Genomic DNA, 18,475 nt, shown 5'->3' with positions numbered 1-18,475 from the left:
TTGTTTAGAAAGAGTTTGTCCAGATTTCAGCATGATTAGTGAAGTGTAAACGCTCTTTTCTAATACAAGAGTGATCCAAAAGGTCCGGCAATGGGCAGTTGTTAAGCCGTTGGCCTACTGATTAGAAGGTTGCGAGTTCAAATCTCAGCACCGCTAAGGTGCCACTGCTGTACAAATCTAAGCAAGGCCCTTAACCTTCAACTGTTCAGTTGTACAAATGAAATACATGTAAGTCACTCTGGATAACGGTGTCTCCCAAATGCCATAAATGTAAAATGTACCCATGTTCAGCAACACATGCTGAATAACGTAATTAGTTTAACTTAGCATGTTACTCCCTGTTTCCACTTTTGTGATGCCGGACAAGTCACTGTTATGGTTCTTGATTTATACAACCAGCCTTTCAAAAGGACTGGAACACTGCAGTTAGTTCACCTTTTGTGGTGCGAGTACTTGCATTGACAGCACTGCTAAAAACACGTCTTGTGGCTAAACAGTATGGTTAGAAATATTCTTATACGACATCGGCCCCATGTTTGCTGGTATTCCTGCACAATGACACACCATGCATTCAAAAAGCACTGCTTTTCACTGCTTGAGTGTTGTCACGACAGGAATAACGATGAGAGAAAAAACAGCAAATGGATGAACATCGTGCCTACCATTTTACAAAAAAGTATGGAATGTCCACATTGATTCACGGTTCAGAACGAATTCTGAAGACAAACCTGCAATTAGCAGCACTCAGTGTATTTCAACTGATTAGCTTTAACAAAGAAGACTTTTTTGCTAGCAAGACATTTATCTAGTAATCGGCACTAAGCCTGACACACAATGATAATGCTCATTTTGGAAAAGAATGGAAAACTAGAAAGAAACATCAACAAGAGCTTGTGAACCAAGCTAATTTTACACAAATGTTTACATTTTACTTACACAGGTAGGAAATGTAACAGCAGAACATGTATATAAAAAGTACAAAAAAACCAAAACACTATATTTGAAGTATATTCCAATTGATATTTTAAATTTTTTTAGTACACCTGGGAGACTAGGAACAGGAAATTTTTCAACCGTGACTTCGTTTCATAGGGCTTTAAATATAAGATAACACCTAGGTCAAATTCCATTAGTTAGTCATTCATAACCATGGGTAAGACCAAGAAATATAGCTGTGATGTGCAGAAGAAGGTTGTTGAGCTTCACAAAATGGGAAGTGTCTATAAGAAAATAGAACAAGCGTTGAAAATGCCCATTTCCACCATCAGGGCAATAATTCAGAAGTTCCAGTCAACTGGAAATGTTAGGAATCAACCTGGAATTGGACGTGTCTATATCGTCTCAACGCACTGAAGAGGATGGTTTGAGTGGCCAAAAAAAGTCACAAAAGTTCACAACTGAAGAATTGCACAAGTTGGTTGCATCTTGGGGTCAGAAAGTCTCCAAATCTACAATCTGAAATCACCTACATCACCACAAATTGTTTGGAAGGGTTTCAAGGAAAAAAAAAAAAAAAAAAAGCCTCTACTCTCATCCAAAAACAAACTCAAGTGTCTTCAGTTTGCCAGACACTACTGGAACTTCAAATGGGATCGGGGTCTATGGTCAGATGAAACCAAAATAGAAGGTGGTTTTGGTGCACACAGAGAGGTAGCCATATGGAAAAGTACCTCATGCCCACGGTTAAATCCGGTGGTGGCTCTTTAATGTTTTGGGCTGTTTTTCTGCCAGAGGACCTGGACATTTTGTTAGAATACATGTCATCATGGACTCCATCAAATATCAACAGATATTAAATGAAAACCTGACTGACTCTGACAGAAAGCTTAAAATGGATGGTTGGATCTTCCAGCAGGACAATGATCCAAAACATACATCAAAATTAACAAAACCACAAAATCAAGGTCCTGCCATGGCCACCCCAGTCCCCTGACTATAAACCCATAGATAACGTGTGGTGAACTGAAGAGGAGAGTCCACCAGCATGGACCTTGAAATTTGAAGGATCTGGAGAGATTCTGTATGGAGGAATAATCTCAGAATCCTTGCCATTTGTTCTCCAACCTCATCAGTCGTTATAGGAGAGGACTCAGAGCTGTTATCTTGGCAAAGGGAGGTAGCACAAAAGTATTGACTATTATATTTAACAAAGATTTTTGGATAAACCTGAGTTTTGTTTGCAATTATTTGACATCCATGAGAGCAGAGTATTTTTGTGTTTTTTTTTTTTTGTTTGTTTTTTTAAACAAAAAGGTTAAATAAAAAAGACCATTTTTCACAGCCTTCTTTGCTCATATTTACCAATGGTGCCCTTATTCAGGGAGGGCACTGTAGGTTATATTATAAAAATATGTTTGAGGCATTTAGTTATTACAGAATGACCTAAATTATTTTAAAATTGAACTACAATGGTATTATTTCCTTCTTCATGACTAAATTAAATGAGCAAAATGAAAGTAACTTCTTTGCTCTCTGCTTAGTCCGGGGTATTTCCATGAATTAAAAGCCACCACAGCATCACAAGTGGGTAGGGATGTGATGATGTGATCGGACTCTGGACTGAGTTTTGTAGTTATTAAGCTATGTTTAGACTGAATAATGTTATAGTTGCTCATATTAGGAATTTTGAAATGCGCAAGGAAAAAGGATAAGGGCGAGGCAGGATAAAAACACGAACCCAGCGAAGATACATAAAAGAGAAGCCATGTTACCAGGACAACACTGCTGTAAACAGGCACACAGACACATGGGGTTGGGGTAGGGCCTGTGCGTGTGTGTCTGTGGTATGGTTATCCAGATTATCTAGTTATCTTTTTTTTTCCTTTTAACAAAAGGGTATCATTATAATTATTTTTATATATCGCCCTGCCCTAGTGCATGACTGAAAATAATGATGACATCCAATTTACACGCAAATAACTATCCTGATAGTAGCTCACTGCATCATTTCACCATGAGCACCACCCTGCTAAAAAGTGCAAGGAGCATAATAACAGTGTTTCCAGCTTTAACTGTGGGTCAATCTGGGAGTTTGCTATAATTAACATGAACATCAAGGCTGCAGTGGGTGTTCTTGAGACACACAGTACCTAGAAGGAAAGCACAGTGTCCAGCTGTGTGTGTGGGTGTGTGTAAGGTGAGACCACAGTGTTGGGTGTCACACACTGCACATCTGTTTCCAGGCAGAAGCAGGAGCTTAACGTCTTAACAGCCATGTCACAGCTGGTGGGCCGACAAAACAGGCCACTGTTTCACTACAACGTGTAGGTCCAATAACACAAAACATACGGCTGAAAGGATGAGGATGACGCACAGAAATAAAAAACACACACACCCTTATGGAAGCACTGAGGAGATGATTCTGAAGAACTCGATGAAATATTAGAGATATTGTAGAATATGGGTGTGACACTTTCTAGAAATCACTAGCATTAGTTAAAACTCAACGGATTTAAAAACTAACCACGTTTTGTAGCACGTGCACATATATATGAGCAACGGGTGAGGGGCTTCCTATGAAGACACCCAGCAGCCATCCCCAAATGGAAAATTCCATCACGCGAGTTACAATTTGGTAACATGGCACAATACGTGTTAAGAGCTTTAATCTTGCCACACAAGCATACACAAGCTCACGCCTGCACAACCCAAGCGTCACTCCAGTACGATAATTCACGCTGCTCAGATAGTAGCGAGAAGCAGAACTTCCTGTTCAAGCATACATTTGGCTGTAACAATCACAAAAAAATCTCTGCGAAATCCTGTACAGACTGATTATGGTACAGATCATAGAAATGTTTTTGTGAATCATGATACGATATTTTTCTCACATCGTCCACCATTACATGCAAGGAATAAAACATTTGAGTGCATACTGTTATAGGAAAATAATCAACATATTGATGGGCTATGTCCTGATGCGATACATAACAGCACTCCCGGTAGTGTTTTGTTATTATACCACCGCAAATTGCCTGCGATTACAACCTTTCAGTAATTAAAGAATGACATCATACTTTTTATCCATTTATAGTTAATATAATAGCACTTGAATCTTTATCATCATCTTTATCTTATGCTTAAGTTTGTGGTACTCTTTGTCCCCTTAATGTCCAGCAACCTCATGTGTCGGTCAAAATGTCACCAACATGGTTCACTGTGAATCTCACACTTAACCAAACACGCAGTGGGATGAGTTCACAAGCAGTCGCAGTATAAACGCAGATAAAATGCTCATGAAGTGTGCTGTGATTCAGCTTATTAGAGAAATGCAAGACGTGAGTGAGCGCACTTATGGTAAGGGCATGAATTCACATGTCAAAGACCCAAGCATTCAAGTGTGGATCAAGTGCGGTTAATGGGCTGATTCAGTGGTGGGTGGTAGAAAGTCAACCTGCAGAAATTCTACCTCTGAAGTTCTGGTTCTGCCGAGCAAAACTACAAACTAAAATAACAGACAGATAGCAAGATGCTAAGATGCTTATTAATTACATTTATGGATACTAGAATCTGTGCTAGAAAAGCAGGAGATGAAACAGATGACAAATTTCTCTCACTATGCTTATTTTTGAAGGTGTTGATTATTTTATTATTATAACAGCAGCTCTGACAGTAGTTCCAGCTGTAGTTCAAATCACAGGTTTATATTAATGCATTAGTTTCTATAGTAACAGCTCATACACAGGGACATGTATGGCGGACGTTCCAATAATCCAAGGCTAATAATAAAGATTAAGAAAACATGTTCTTTAACAAAGAACGGTCTGTGAGGTGACATTTATTTCCTAGTTATGGATGGAGTCTCCGGTGTCAGCATTTGCGCTTTCTGGTTTCTTGGTCACATGACAAGCTGCGTTTTTCCGCTTTATTAACTTCAAGTGAAAAGAATGTTGCAAATTGCAAAATCCTGGAGGGACTGCTTACATAATCGCTCATTCCTGGTCTGTTTACTTTCATGGGAACTCTTCAAGCAGATGTAGAATGGAACAGTCCAAAGGCCATAACGTCATAATTACAGCATGCAGGTATGTGACATTCCAAACACAGCTGTGTGTGTGTTATAGCGAAGGGTTAAATCAAAGCTTTCAGCTTTTTTATATTATATATATATATATATATATATATATATATATATATATATATATATATATATATATATATATATATATTTTACACACACACTGAATCAACACCCCAGTTTGAGCCTACCCACTCTGTGCATTAAACACTTTATCCTCAGAACAATAGTAGAATTGAAACAGCCATCACGGCGCTCAATCATACTGCCTTAAATCACAGCTCTGATCCTTTCACTGTGTTGTGTGTGTCTCGGATATCAAAAGGTCCTCCGCTACCCTCAAATAATGCACTTCCATCTCTTTCAGCTTGAGACATGAAAGTGAATCCCACACTCCCCCTCATCATTCGCACTCCTAGGCAGACTGCTTGAAAAGACAGTCCATCATAAACTTACATTTCATCCCATGCCCTTTCTTCTTAAGCCGAGGCCGAGCTTCCTAGCACGTATAGAAAGTGTGTATTCAGCTAAGCGTTCGTGTTTACTTGGAAATCTTTTCTCCTATCCTTTAGGCAACATTGCTTTTTCTTTGGGTCTATTTTAAACAACGTGGCCAATTCACCCTGAAAAATTACTCAAGCTCAGTCTGGTCGGTGCTTGCTATTGGACGTTCCATATTGCCGTGACAGAAATGACTCATTTTGACCAGTCTCACAGTACAGAACTATTTCTCATTTAAAAAAAAAAATAAAAAATTTAGCTTTCCATGTAGCTCTCATCTTACATGAGAACAAATAGGCCAAAACTGATTTCCCAAATTTAAGTGATTTTGCAAAGACTTTAATAAACAAGGTTCTGAATTTTGCCCCTTTTATTATTTAGATTTGGCTAAAGGAGAAAACAAAACTCTGAGTCTCCTTATTAATCCATGGACATGAAACATTACTGAATGAATACCATTTAATTCATTTTCTATTTAACCTTCAACATCCTGTCTATGTATGTGTCTCATTGATAACCTTCAGACTGGCACCAAATATGCATGATTTTAAAAGCATCAAACAGGAAATGGAATTCAAATGAGGCCATCACCGGGTATTTATTTATTTTATTTTTTTATGAAGTGAAAGACTGGCTGCTGTTTGTTCACAGACTTGGGAGGGAACATGATTCTGAGAAAGTGCTTCAAGCACTACGTAGGCAGAGGCAAGAAACAAACAGTTGGTCGAGTCACTGCGGAAAAGAGAGCCTGCCAGGTTTCCCACACACAAGCCTGTCATTACCAATGCCGTCCTGCCATACAGAGAGCATCTACGACTAAGTAGCTGAAGACGTCATTCAAAAAGAAAGTACCTGAATGCTTCCAAAAACTGTTCAGAATCCATTTCTGAGAAGTGAGTCAGAAGAGCTTTCTAGCAACTACTGAATGGCTAGCTGTGATAAACTGGTCTGTTCGAGGAATTTTTGTGGTACTCGGCAGGCTAGGTTTATAGGCTAAATGACTGTTAGTGGTTTTTCTCTGTCAAAAATCCTCCCTAATCCATTTAGCCGAATAAATTTCAATCCATTATTGTGGTAACCAGTGTGAGCATACTAATCCATGTGCAAGAGTCACTAGCTCTGGAAATCTTTCACTACAACAAATACTGAACTTCTGTTGTCATTCCCACTGTGTTAATTACTTTGGTCAACGGTTTCCTACATTACCCACAGTGCCATTCGACTACCTGCTGATGGTGGGGTCAGTGGGAATTAGCCCTTCCTTCATATCTACCAACTAATCTCAAACGTGCTTGTCATCTCATAGTCTGTGTGGTAACTCTGTGCACTCGCTGTCACACAACTGCAGTGCATACTGGGACTTTGAGTCCAAATGTATACACCAACTTCTATCTCTCCACTTGATTTCTCATTAATGTGATCGCTGAAAAATGAGAATGAGACGCTCGTGTTTTTTGTTTTTGTGAGCTAACGGCAAAACCTATTAATCTTCTATTAATCACCAGCTAACGATGTCCCCATAGGACATCAGCATGCCACAGAACTGCTAACTTTTCACAGAAATAACAAAAATGCAACATCTACCAACAAGTTAAACAGATTTTCTAAGCACATCACACATACTGCCACATATTTCAGTATAAAATATTTATTGGTGTTTCAGGGTGGAGTCTTCCTCTAAACCTCACTTGATAACATGCAAGGAAAGGACTTGAGGTGCTGCACAATGCGCATAGGGGGGTGTGTGTGTGTGTGTGTGTGTGTGTGTGTGTGTGTGTGTGTGTGTGTGTGTGTGTGTGTGTGTGTGTGTGTGTGTGTGTGTAAGTGTCACAATAGAGCCGACAGACTAGCAGAATCTCAGTGATCTGGAGTCAGTCGCCTTAAGCCAGCCATTGCAGAGACACAGGCTGAGGGGACTCTGACCTTGAGACCATGGGAGAGTTATGAAACACTTTTGTGCTTCTCAGACACATTGAAATTTGTAGCAAAAGAGATAAAATGGCACAGCCGAGTTCCTGTTGTGAGTCCTAATCACTCAATTAGAAAATTCCAGAAAGAGGCCATTTCTCGTCTGTCAAGCAGAAGTGGGTTTGTGCAGTGGCAGATAGGTTGAGCAGAGTGAATTACAACAGAATCCTTCATTTAAAAAAGTGATCACATTAAAGACCTTGTTAGTTCCATAATCCACATTTCACTAGTATCGAAAAGCTTCTGTCTGATTTTTTGTTTTTTAAATGTAGGTCACCATGCATGAATGGATTGAGGGGGAAAAAAAGTTAACTGATGATATCAGACATGGAAGACCATTACAGTAAGATGCAAATAAAAAGTGAAAAATGCCAATTAGGGATATAACCACATACAAGTACATTATTCAGAATGAACGGATAATGTGTTCTAAATAGATACAAATACGAACAGGAGGCGCACTATTATTTATTTATTTTGGGCAGAAATGTTCACAGGGCATCTGATTGAAGTCAGGGATGTGTATCAGGAATGGGATCCTGCATAATATAAAGCTTGTAGAACAAACAAATACCATTTACAGCATCCTTAGAAACTGCCTGGTCAGGGTGGTGGTGATTTAAATTGGGCAACAATTTTCAAACTAAATTACAGGCCGTTCATAACTGCTAGTTATGAACTAGAGGAACTGTCAGAGCCAGGACACACACCCTGCTGACACTGCTGACATTTCTGCATCTGGGATTTCTGTGCGTTTCTGTGGCAGTATGTCATATTGAATTTTTTAATGGTTTAAGCTATGCCCCCTTTTACTGTTTAGTCAAAATTTGGAAAATTTGACATTTGTTACGCATCAAACATTTTCAACCTTACAACATTCATCTTGTGTTAGCTATTAATGTAATTTAGATGTTTTCAGGGTGTACACATGAATAATCATCATTTATTCAATTGCCTTACAACATTTCCAACCCCCTAAAAAGCTCTGCTCGCCCTCTGGTCTCGGATAAAAGAGTGAAGAGTTTCCTCTCAGTTACATCATCTTAATCAGGAATACTTGCAGCTTGGAAGTTGCGCTGATCGATATCAAAGTGAGGAGTTTGATTTGTTCGCTAGGAAAAAGACTATTTATGGCTGTGTGTGTACATATATTTAAGGGCTGTTTACATGACAACGTTTTCAGCTAAAAACGGAAAACTTTTTATGCGGTTTGGCTGTTCATTTACACGACAACAGTGTTTTGGGGCCTGAAAACACAAACTTTTGAAAACGGGGTTTCAAAGTGCAAGCTTTTGAAAATTATGCTGTTACCGTCTCCGTGTAAACATACAAAAACGAGAATTTGTGAAAGTCATGCTCACGTGTATTACGTGTTCAGTCTATAGGCATGCGTGCAAGTACTTCAAAACAATGCGCAAGACATTCAAAACTACAATGGAGGACTACAGGACTGTTTGTGCTGCTCAAGATTTTGAGTTTATTGACGTTTCTCCAGCAAAGTGCGGATTTAATGCATCACCACTACGACCAGCGGAGATGCATTTGTTGACTCCATATACCGAAGTGTCCTTGGGCAACCACGAGTTGCTCCCAATGGCAAGTTAGTGCCTTGAATGGCAGCTCTGCTACCATTGGTGTGCGAGTGTGTGTCTGAGTATGGGTGAATGAGGCACAGTGTAAAGCATTTTGGATAAAAGTGCTATACAAGTGCAGACCATTTACCATTTATATTTGTCACATATGGCAAAATATTAACCCGCGTCTACACCGACAAAGGGTATTGAAAATCTTATAATTATCTTTATAATTGTCTGTTTTGGAGTATATCTGTATCCTGTTAAATAAAATATAGAAAGCAGACTTGACTGCCAGTATCTCACTATTTGATTTGTATTTGCCGATTTTGTTCCATTTTGGTCCAAATGAACGAGCTTTGTTAACAGAATTCTGACCTGGAGCACTAGAAAAGCTAAAAAAAAATGGGGTTGAAGACAGAAAGCATAAGTTTTCACAATTCCTTATGACAATGAATAGTTTTCCAAGTCTAACTATCGAGATCCCAAGTAACCGGAGACAGAACTTTTTTCGACTCCACGTAGATCATAAACCATTGAAATCATTAGAGAAAAGTAAACATTATTGTGCTTTTTATCCAGAAAAACCAGAGCTCCACCGTTTCCTTGTATTTGTTGATATGGCAGTCTTGCCCGGATCAATATGGCGGACACGTTGACGTGAATGCTTGTGCGCTCAGGCGTGTAGTGTTTCTTTACAAAGTGACATCGCCAGCTACTGGCCTGGCATGCACAATACAGCGTTTTTAGTCAATTTTGCAGATCCGTGTGAACAGGGATCGTTTTGACAATGTTGTGGTCTGTACGTGAAACTTTTCAAAAAAACAAAAAGGAATCATTGTGCACAAGAACAAAGGTTTCTCAAAGCGTGGTCAAAACAATGAGTCCTGGAATGAAGATAAACAAACCGTTTACTAATGATGCATTCACCAAAAATAATACACTGGGACCCCCCATATTCACAGGGGATAGGCTCCAATCCCCAGCAGATGCCTGAAACCGTGGATTGTACAGAACACTATATACTGTGCATACCCATGATATAGTTTACTTTACAAATTAGGCACAATAAAGACATCAACAAAGATAAATAATAAAAAGAGAACAATTATAATAATAAGTTTATGGGAAAATGGTCCCTCTCTCAAATATTTTTTGTACTGTACTAACCTGTCTTCATTCTTCTACTAGGCTGCACAAAGGGATGATAAACATCCCAGGCGGAACCACATCAGATTTCATCACGTTACAAATTATGATTGTGTACTTTATTTCTGGAATTTTCTATATAATTTATTCGTTAAGTGAAACCACGGTAACTGAAACAGCAGATAAGGGGGTTTTACTGTACCTCATTTTCCATCAAAATTTAAAGTATTTTAATGGTATTTTTGTATTACATAAAAGGAATTTAAGTCATTTTGTCACATTTAAAATCTAGGTAATACATCTTCCAATGAAAAAGCAGCTATGATGAAGAGTCCCTTCATGGCTATTATTGTATGCATGTCTAGACTTTGCTGTATAAAAATACTGTCCTATGACTCATGATTCCTGTCCTGGAGGATGGAAATGTGAGCAAATATAAAACATCCAGGTGAGGTGTTGGTTCATTAACCAAACCTGATGACTTCACCAAAGGGGAAAAAAAAATGCAGAGTAAGCACATTACATTTTCATGACGTTGATTGTAGCTTGTGACCAACCAAATAAAATAAAAAAAAAAAGCCATATCTACCTCTAGTAAATAAGGCATAATTATCAATTCCATAGTGAGTTCCTCTTTTGTAATGTTTTCTATTTATAATTTGCTATTTTTCCTCCTCAATTTGGTCATTTGACAATTCCCACCAGCCAACTCTCTGCTATCTCACAACAGCTACCAGCCGGGAAGGGTGACGGCAAAGACATGCTCCCACTGAGACACAAAGCCAAGCAACCACATCTTTTTGAACTGAAGTGTCATAGGGCAGCGTATCACACTCGAGGGAACCACTACCTGCCCTATATGACATGCATGAGCTCATAGGCACTCATGATTGGCTAGAGTTGTTATGAGTGACAGGGGAGAGAGAGTATGAACCTCCCACCCAGTCAGCACAGTCAGTTTTGCTTTCCTGACTCCTTGCAATGGAGGCCTGTGACATTGACGAAATTCGAACACAATTTAATTATTTTACACAATAAATATATACAGACCATAAAAGTAAATACTCCATTTCTAGTCTTTTCATGTTGTACAGATTTAGAAGCACTGGTCCAAAACTTAACAGTAAACGCTTAACTTTTACTACATCTACAATATTTACTCAGCCCTTGTGTTCGCTACCTAGCAATGGATGTGTTGTTCATGGGACATATTGACTTTGGGCAGCTGAGACAGAAACACACATTTAAAATGACCAACCTTACATGGACATTTTTGGGAAACGTTAACATGCAAAAGCATGCCTCATACCTGGCAAACTTCTGACTAGCAGGTGTGTGTAATCAGTTATGAGTATAAACAAGAGAAAGGCAAGATTGAATTGATCTATTTTTGCAAAAAGCAACTGGGGATAATTGATATTTGGCCATTTTCTGTAAATGTTTTTAATGACCTGAATAGAACCTGCCTAATATAAATGACAGTATAATGGAGGGACCGAAAAAGTAAAATTTCACATCCACATAAAAAACTAGGTCCAGTTTAAGTAAAATTTGACAATCAGTCACAATTTAAAATGTATACACACACACACACACACACACACACACACACACACACACACACACAGAAAAAAAAACAAAAAAACAATTGAAATGGTAGTCTAGTCTTTTTGGGTTTTTTTAAGTTTTGCTTAGCTGAAAAAAAGTGTAACATAAAAAGTTACAGCAAAAAAAAAAAAAAGAAACGTCCTTTTTCAAGAGACTGTATTTTAAAGATAATTTTATAAAATCCAAATAAGCTTTACAGATCTTTATTGGAAAGGGTTTAAACAAGGTTTTTCATGCATGTTCAATGAACCATAAACAATTATTGCACATGCACCTGTGGGACAGTCCTTAAGACACGAACAGTTTACCAGCATTAGGCAATTACGGTCACAGTTATAATAACTTAGGACAATAAAGTGACCTTTCTACTGACTCTGAAAAACACCAGAAGAAATATACCTAGGGTTCCTGCTCACCTGCGTGAACATGCCATAGACCTGCTGCAGGGAGGCATGAGGACTGCAGATGTGTTCAGAGCAATAAACTGCAATGTCTGTAATGTAAGACACCTAAGACAGTGCTACAGGGACACAGGAAGGACAGCTGATCGTCCTTGAAGTGGAAAATTACAAGAACTGACAAATCTGGTACTGTCCATGAGGATGAGATGCACTGTAGTACTTAAAGCAGCTGGAGGCCACCATATACTGACTGTTACTTTTAATATTGACCCCCGTTCAGGGACTCATTATTCCATTTCTGTTCATCAAATGTCTGTGAAACTTGTTCAACTTGTACAGTTGAACCTTTACATGATAATACAAATACTTACACATTAAGAAAGTTGCTGGAAATAAAAGCAGTTGAATGCGAAAGGATGTTTTTGCCAAGTATATATTTTCCAGATAGTCTAAAAGAAGAACATACTGAAATCATTCTCATGGCTGGATCGGGAAGCAGTTGCAAGGTTGCAATGGACTTTAACAGGAAACCTGGCAAGCACTTCTTTCTTTCTTTCTTTCTTTCTTTCTTTCTTTCTTTTTCTCTCTCTCTCTCTCTCTCTCTCTCTCTCTCTCTCTCTCTCACACACACACACACACACACACACACACACACACACACACACACACACACACAGTGTGTTGCCAAACTTATAAACAAATCCAAACACTGGTAGTGTCGCAGACGTCCACAAAGCCACTGATGAAGGCATAAATTACATGGTGCTCGCAAACATAGCCCTCTATGTATGGAGACTTTTGGGACACCTGCGAGATTTTATAGTGATTAGCTCATTTGATTGGAATGGATTTGATCCAAAAACAAGTCTTTAATCTAAAAATTATAGCAAAGTAGACATGCAAGTGAAAAGTTCAGTAATAAAATAAAAAAAATCTTTGTTTTGAACAAACAGCATATTATATATATATATATATATATATATATATATATATATATATATATATATATATATATATATATATATACACATACACACACACACACACACACACATATACATATATACACACACACACACGTGAATAGTTGAAAAGTTCATGAAATACATCTGAGGTGGTCTGTGGAGTTTATTTCACGGTTAAAGGTTTGAGAAGCCCAGCACAGGGAACCTTCGAAGAACCCTATATTTTTTTCAAGAAAGTGTAGAAACATAAAGTAACATCTTTTAGGTGAACTAAGTGATATCTTTGAGAAATGCAGGATATTTCAGTCACAGACCAGTGAGGAATCCCAAAAAAAGCGCCAAATGCTGACACAAAAGCTGAAGCTGAATGAATAAGAGCATCGAAGGAGGGTCGATAAATCGTTCACGAGCTGCTGTGGAGGTGTAGAAAAGAGGTGGAGAAGGAAAAGGAGAAGGAAAAGAGAAACTTCTGACCACGCTCAAGTTCTCCGAGCTTTGAGCCTTAGCTCATATATCTTCCCTACATGAATAACATGCCTGTGGTCACTGCACTACTTCTACATCTCACAGATGCTGTTTGTCCAAAACACTATCATCTATCAACATCTAAAAGAATCATTATTACCGTTTCAGTCATTATTAAAGCATAAACAGCGCGTACAAAAAAAGGCGGAGGTTTATTATTTTTTTGCTTTGTACAAGTTTCACGTTACTTACGCATTCCTCCGGTTTCCCAAACTCAAAGAAACAGCGCTTCTGAAGAAAATGGCAACACAACGGCTTTCAGGGGAGCAGAAGTGAAGAGCAGTGGATAACTCGTGCTCATTCTCGGCGTCCCTGTGCGGCTCTCTGCGCCTGCTTTATGGGAAGAGACTCCGCCGTGATGCGACCGTGAATACAGGCGACAGAGATGTGTCTAAACCCGCATACTAACACACTAAACTCTCTCTGTGTGTCTGTGTGTGTGTGTGTGTGTGTGGAACTAGCGTAGAACGCCACCTGTGGTCACTATGGTTACCTAAGGTGGAGTACTTGGTATACGGGAAAAGACGTCAAAGCACACACTATAAAACACTCACTCACTCTTTCTCGGGGTGTGTGTGTTCTGTTTGGTACTTAGTAATGAATATACTGTTCATGGGTCATACTCTAGGGTAGTGGTCACCAACCCTCTACCTTCCTGAAGACTTTAGCTTCAACCCTCTAATCATTGCCTTAAGAAGTTCTTGATCGGCTAAAACAGGTGTATCCGATTTTGGTTGGAGATGAAATCTGCAGGAAGGTAGATCTCAAGGAAGAGGGCTGGTGACGACTGCTCTAGAGCAAGGTCTACGTCTGCATCGCACCTCCAGGGTTGGCAGTTCGAATCCCACCTCTGGAGTTTGTATGTTCTCACCATGCTTCAAGGGTTTCCTCCTCCAGTCCAAAAACATGCGTTAAGCTGATTGGCATTTCCGTATTGTGTGATTGTGCCCTGTGAAGGGTTAAGCCTTCCGTCTGGTGCCCTGACTTCCCTGCAACCCTGTGTACGATAAGCAGTAGCAAAACTGGATGGATGGTCATAGCTAATATAGGGTGAAGTCAGATATACTGAAACTTTTTGGAAATTCCACATAATCTATTTCTTGCCATTAACAAAACTAAATACTGCATGATACAGTGGTTAAGATGGTGGACTTTTCACCAGAAGGTCATGAGTTCAAATCCCAGCACTGCCAAGCTGCCACTGCTGGGCCCTTGAGCAAGGCCCTTAACCATCAACTGCTCAAATGTATAAATGAGATGAATGTAAGTCGCTCTGGATAAGGGCGTCTGCCAAATGGCATAAATGTAAATGATACATTTCTGAAATCTAAGGAATCCTGGCTTACCTAACATTTTTAATGACATGTTTGAGAATTTGGGACATATATTTTCATTGGGGTAGGCTACAGAATGGCTGTGGTGAGCAGAAAAGCATCTCCGAACACACAAGATGTGGAGCCTTGAGTAGGATGGGCTACAACAGCTAAAGACCACATTGGGTTCCACAAAATCTGAGGCCAATATTGAAACTGGACAGTGCATTTTTCCCAATTTTCAACTTGGTGAACCTGTAGTTATTTGACTTAACAGCAAAGGGTTTCTGCTCATAGAACTGCTGCTCACTCAATGTTTTTAGGCTTTTCCACACAGGAAAATCACAGGAGAAAAATATATAGAGAGAGAGATAAAAAAAAAAAAAAAAAAAAAAACATTTGCTTGCATAAGCAACAGCAGATATGCACCAGGTTCACAGTACTCATTTTATGCTAACATGACTCACCAGACAGGCCAAGCACGGTATTAATGAGTTCTGATGAAACTGAATACATAATACAAGTCATACAAATGAGAAGAGGCAGGGCGTATGGAGATGGAAAGCACTGGCTCATCTGGAACAGCTGTTGGATGGCATTTGACTGGGTGAAATAGGAGAGAGGTCTGAGAGGTGGCTTGTTGCAGAATCTGGACCTATGTTTCTTCCTCTTCACCTTGAGCAACATGAGATGAACCTATAACAGGATTCCTTTTTGGTTGTGTTAAATATTTATTTATATATATATATTTGAGATTTCTGAGAATGCTGAACACAGTTTGGATACCGCGCATCACTGCTGGGAACACACTCACCAAACATTGCACCTGTTTCTTTTTTTCCCTGTGGAAAAAAAACACACTGAAAACAAAATAAATCATCCTGAACCTTCTTTCTATCCCTGTTTCCAAATACGACTGGTGTGAAGCAGTGTGTGCATGTAATGCTAATGTAAACATTTTCAATACTCCAAAAAGATCCAGATTTTAAGTTTTGTCATTACAATGTGACTGCTGTACAGTGAACATAGTGAATTATTTGCTAATCTTTAAGTCGCGCTTCTGTAATATGCATATGCAGTCACTGGCCACTTTAATAGGAACACCTGCACACTTGCTTATTCATGCAATTAGCCAACCATGCATAAAATCATGCAAATACAAGTCAGGAGCTTAACATCAATCATCAGAAGCCCATCTGTCTCAACATCTTCGACATCTCTGACATGTTGTGTACCATGGTTGTAAAGAATGGTTATTTGATTTACTGTAGTCTTCTCGCCAGCTTGAACCAGTCTGGCCATTCTCCTATGACTCTAGAGACTGGTGCAAGTGAAAATCCCAGGATATCAGCAGCTTCCATTAACCATTCCATGGATAGAGATAGCATTTTTCTCAATTCTGACGTTTGACATAAGCATTAACTGAAGCTCTTGACCTGTGTCTGTATGATTTTATGCATTTTCCTGCTGTCTGTCTGGGTAACTGCATGACTCAGCAGGTGTATAGGTGTAAAACAAAAAAAAATAAATCAATTGTGAGATCAGAGGAGAATGATCAGATTGGTTCAAGCTGACAGGAAGTCTACATTAACTCAAATAACCACTGTTTACAACCATGGTGAACTGAAAAGCATCTCAGCATGCACAACACATTGAACGTTTAAGCAGATGGGCTACGGATTCAGTTAGCCTCAGATTTCTGTTCTTGGCTGATAAGAGTGGACCTTTTCAAAATCAGGAACAGCACTGTGGTGTACTAGCGGTGAGACCTGGCTATATAAAACTGATGTAGTTAGCAAACAAACGTTTTTAGTAGACTAGCACCTGTTTCCTCTTGGTTATCTGCTGTGTTTGCGAAGCATAGTCATCTCAGCACCATAAAGCACTTTACCTTATACTGGCAATGGAAAATATTTTTACTTACTGCTACAGTAACCTAAAAGACAGGAAAAAAGTGTTTTGCATATGATATCAGCTATTCATGAAAAAAAATAGCCAGGAAGTGTATCATGTATAGGGGAGCTTAAGATTAAGTTACAGTATCAGTTTCTATTAAGGACTTATCCTAGAAATAAAAAGGCAATAAAAATTTTAACTCCAAATGAATAAGCGATTGCAGTAGGTTTAAAAGCTAAAACAGCAGGTCTTCCATTACAGACAGCATGTCTGACCTTTAATTGGCATCTATTATAAAAACACATGCTAAATCACTTAGACCACTTGGTGATTTACATGCTCACATGGTCAGTGTCACTTGACATATGAGATCAGCAGCTTGGACCTTTTCATAGTGTTACTGGTGCATTAGTACTGCGCCCCCTGGTGGTCAGTAAGAGGCCACAGGTCACTGACTGCAATGCAGCACAGAAAAAACTGCTCGTCATCACACAAAGTTCTCATGAAGAGCACTCTGGAGAGTCATTCCCAACTTGACCTGATCCACGAGCTAAAATAAAACACATTTCCTTATGTTTAAGCTCAACTTCTCTAATGACAGGCTTATGACTGTGTATATACAGCAAGACAATACAGATGAAAAGGGTCAATTTTTAAAACATATATATATATATATATATATATATATATATATATATATATATATATATATATATATATACATACATACATACATATATTATATATATATATATATATATATATACATACATATATATCATACATATATATATATATATATATATATATATATATATATATATATATATATATATATATATATATATATATATATATATATATATTTATTGTATCAGAACTACAGATGGCACTGACCCAATACCCAGAATCAATACCGGGCTGGTACTAACAAATAATGGTGGATCAGATATCTGAGAAAAACTAATTAATTTGATCCGATCCTGTAACAAATGGAAAAGATGTTGGAAGTGTTTACATAGATATAAAGAGCCTTGATTGTACTGTTTAGAATTGATTAATATTATATTTACTATAGTAATTAGATGTATATTTAGAAGAAATCTGAACTTTTCTTTTTTTGTATTGGAAATTCTTTCTTTTAAAGCTGCGGTATGGAAATTTTTTTGGTTAAAAATGAGCAAAAATCAATTATTGAGCAAGTACATTAAAATCAGTCTCAAAAACTGCCCCCTTACGTTACCCCGATTCACAACAATAAGCTTATAATAATGGTTTATAAATTGAGCTGTCAAGTCAGATTTCACGGGAAATGGCAGTTGACGTCATTCGTCTTTGCGTGGTTACGTCACGTCTGCAAACAGAAAGAAGAAGACCTGGCTACTATATCTCGTGTGTGGGCTGAGGATGGTGGAGTGTTTGTAGTTTGCTTTTACAACAGTTGTTTAGAATTTAAACTTGGCATCTAGAGGGCTGCTTTTAATCTGGATCGTTCTAAACATAATCATCATTGATATCTGGGGAATCAGCTGTTGTCAAAACCAAGAAACCTCCAACT

At 38.5% G+C, this 18,475-nt stretch overlaps 1 protein-coding gene across 1 annotated transcript in view; it reads right to left on the bottom strand.

Annotated features, from left to right (window-relative positions):
• The window catches only part of LOC108269284 (solute carrier family 45 member 3), a 37,770-nt gene extending 23,374 nt beyond the window's left edge, over nucleotides 1-14,396 (bottom strand). The window contains exon 1 of the mRNA XM_017475056.3: nucleotides 13,901-14,396. The gene's annotated coding sequence lies outside the window, so the exon portion shown is untranslated. The remainder of the gene's footprint in view (nucleotides 1-13,900) is intronic.
• Nucleotides 14,397-18,475: the final 4,079 nt, after the last annotated feature.

The sequence above is a fragment of the Ictalurus punctatus genome, chromosome 8 (genome assembly GCF_001660625.3).
Source record: "Ictalurus punctatus breed USDA103 chromosome 8, Coco_2.0, whole genome shotgun sequence".
Lineage (NCBI taxonomy): Eukaryota > Metazoa > Chordata > Actinopteri > Siluriformes > Ictaluridae > Ictalurus > Ictalurus punctatus.
This window is presented reverse-complemented; position numbering and strand designations above follow the sequence as displayed.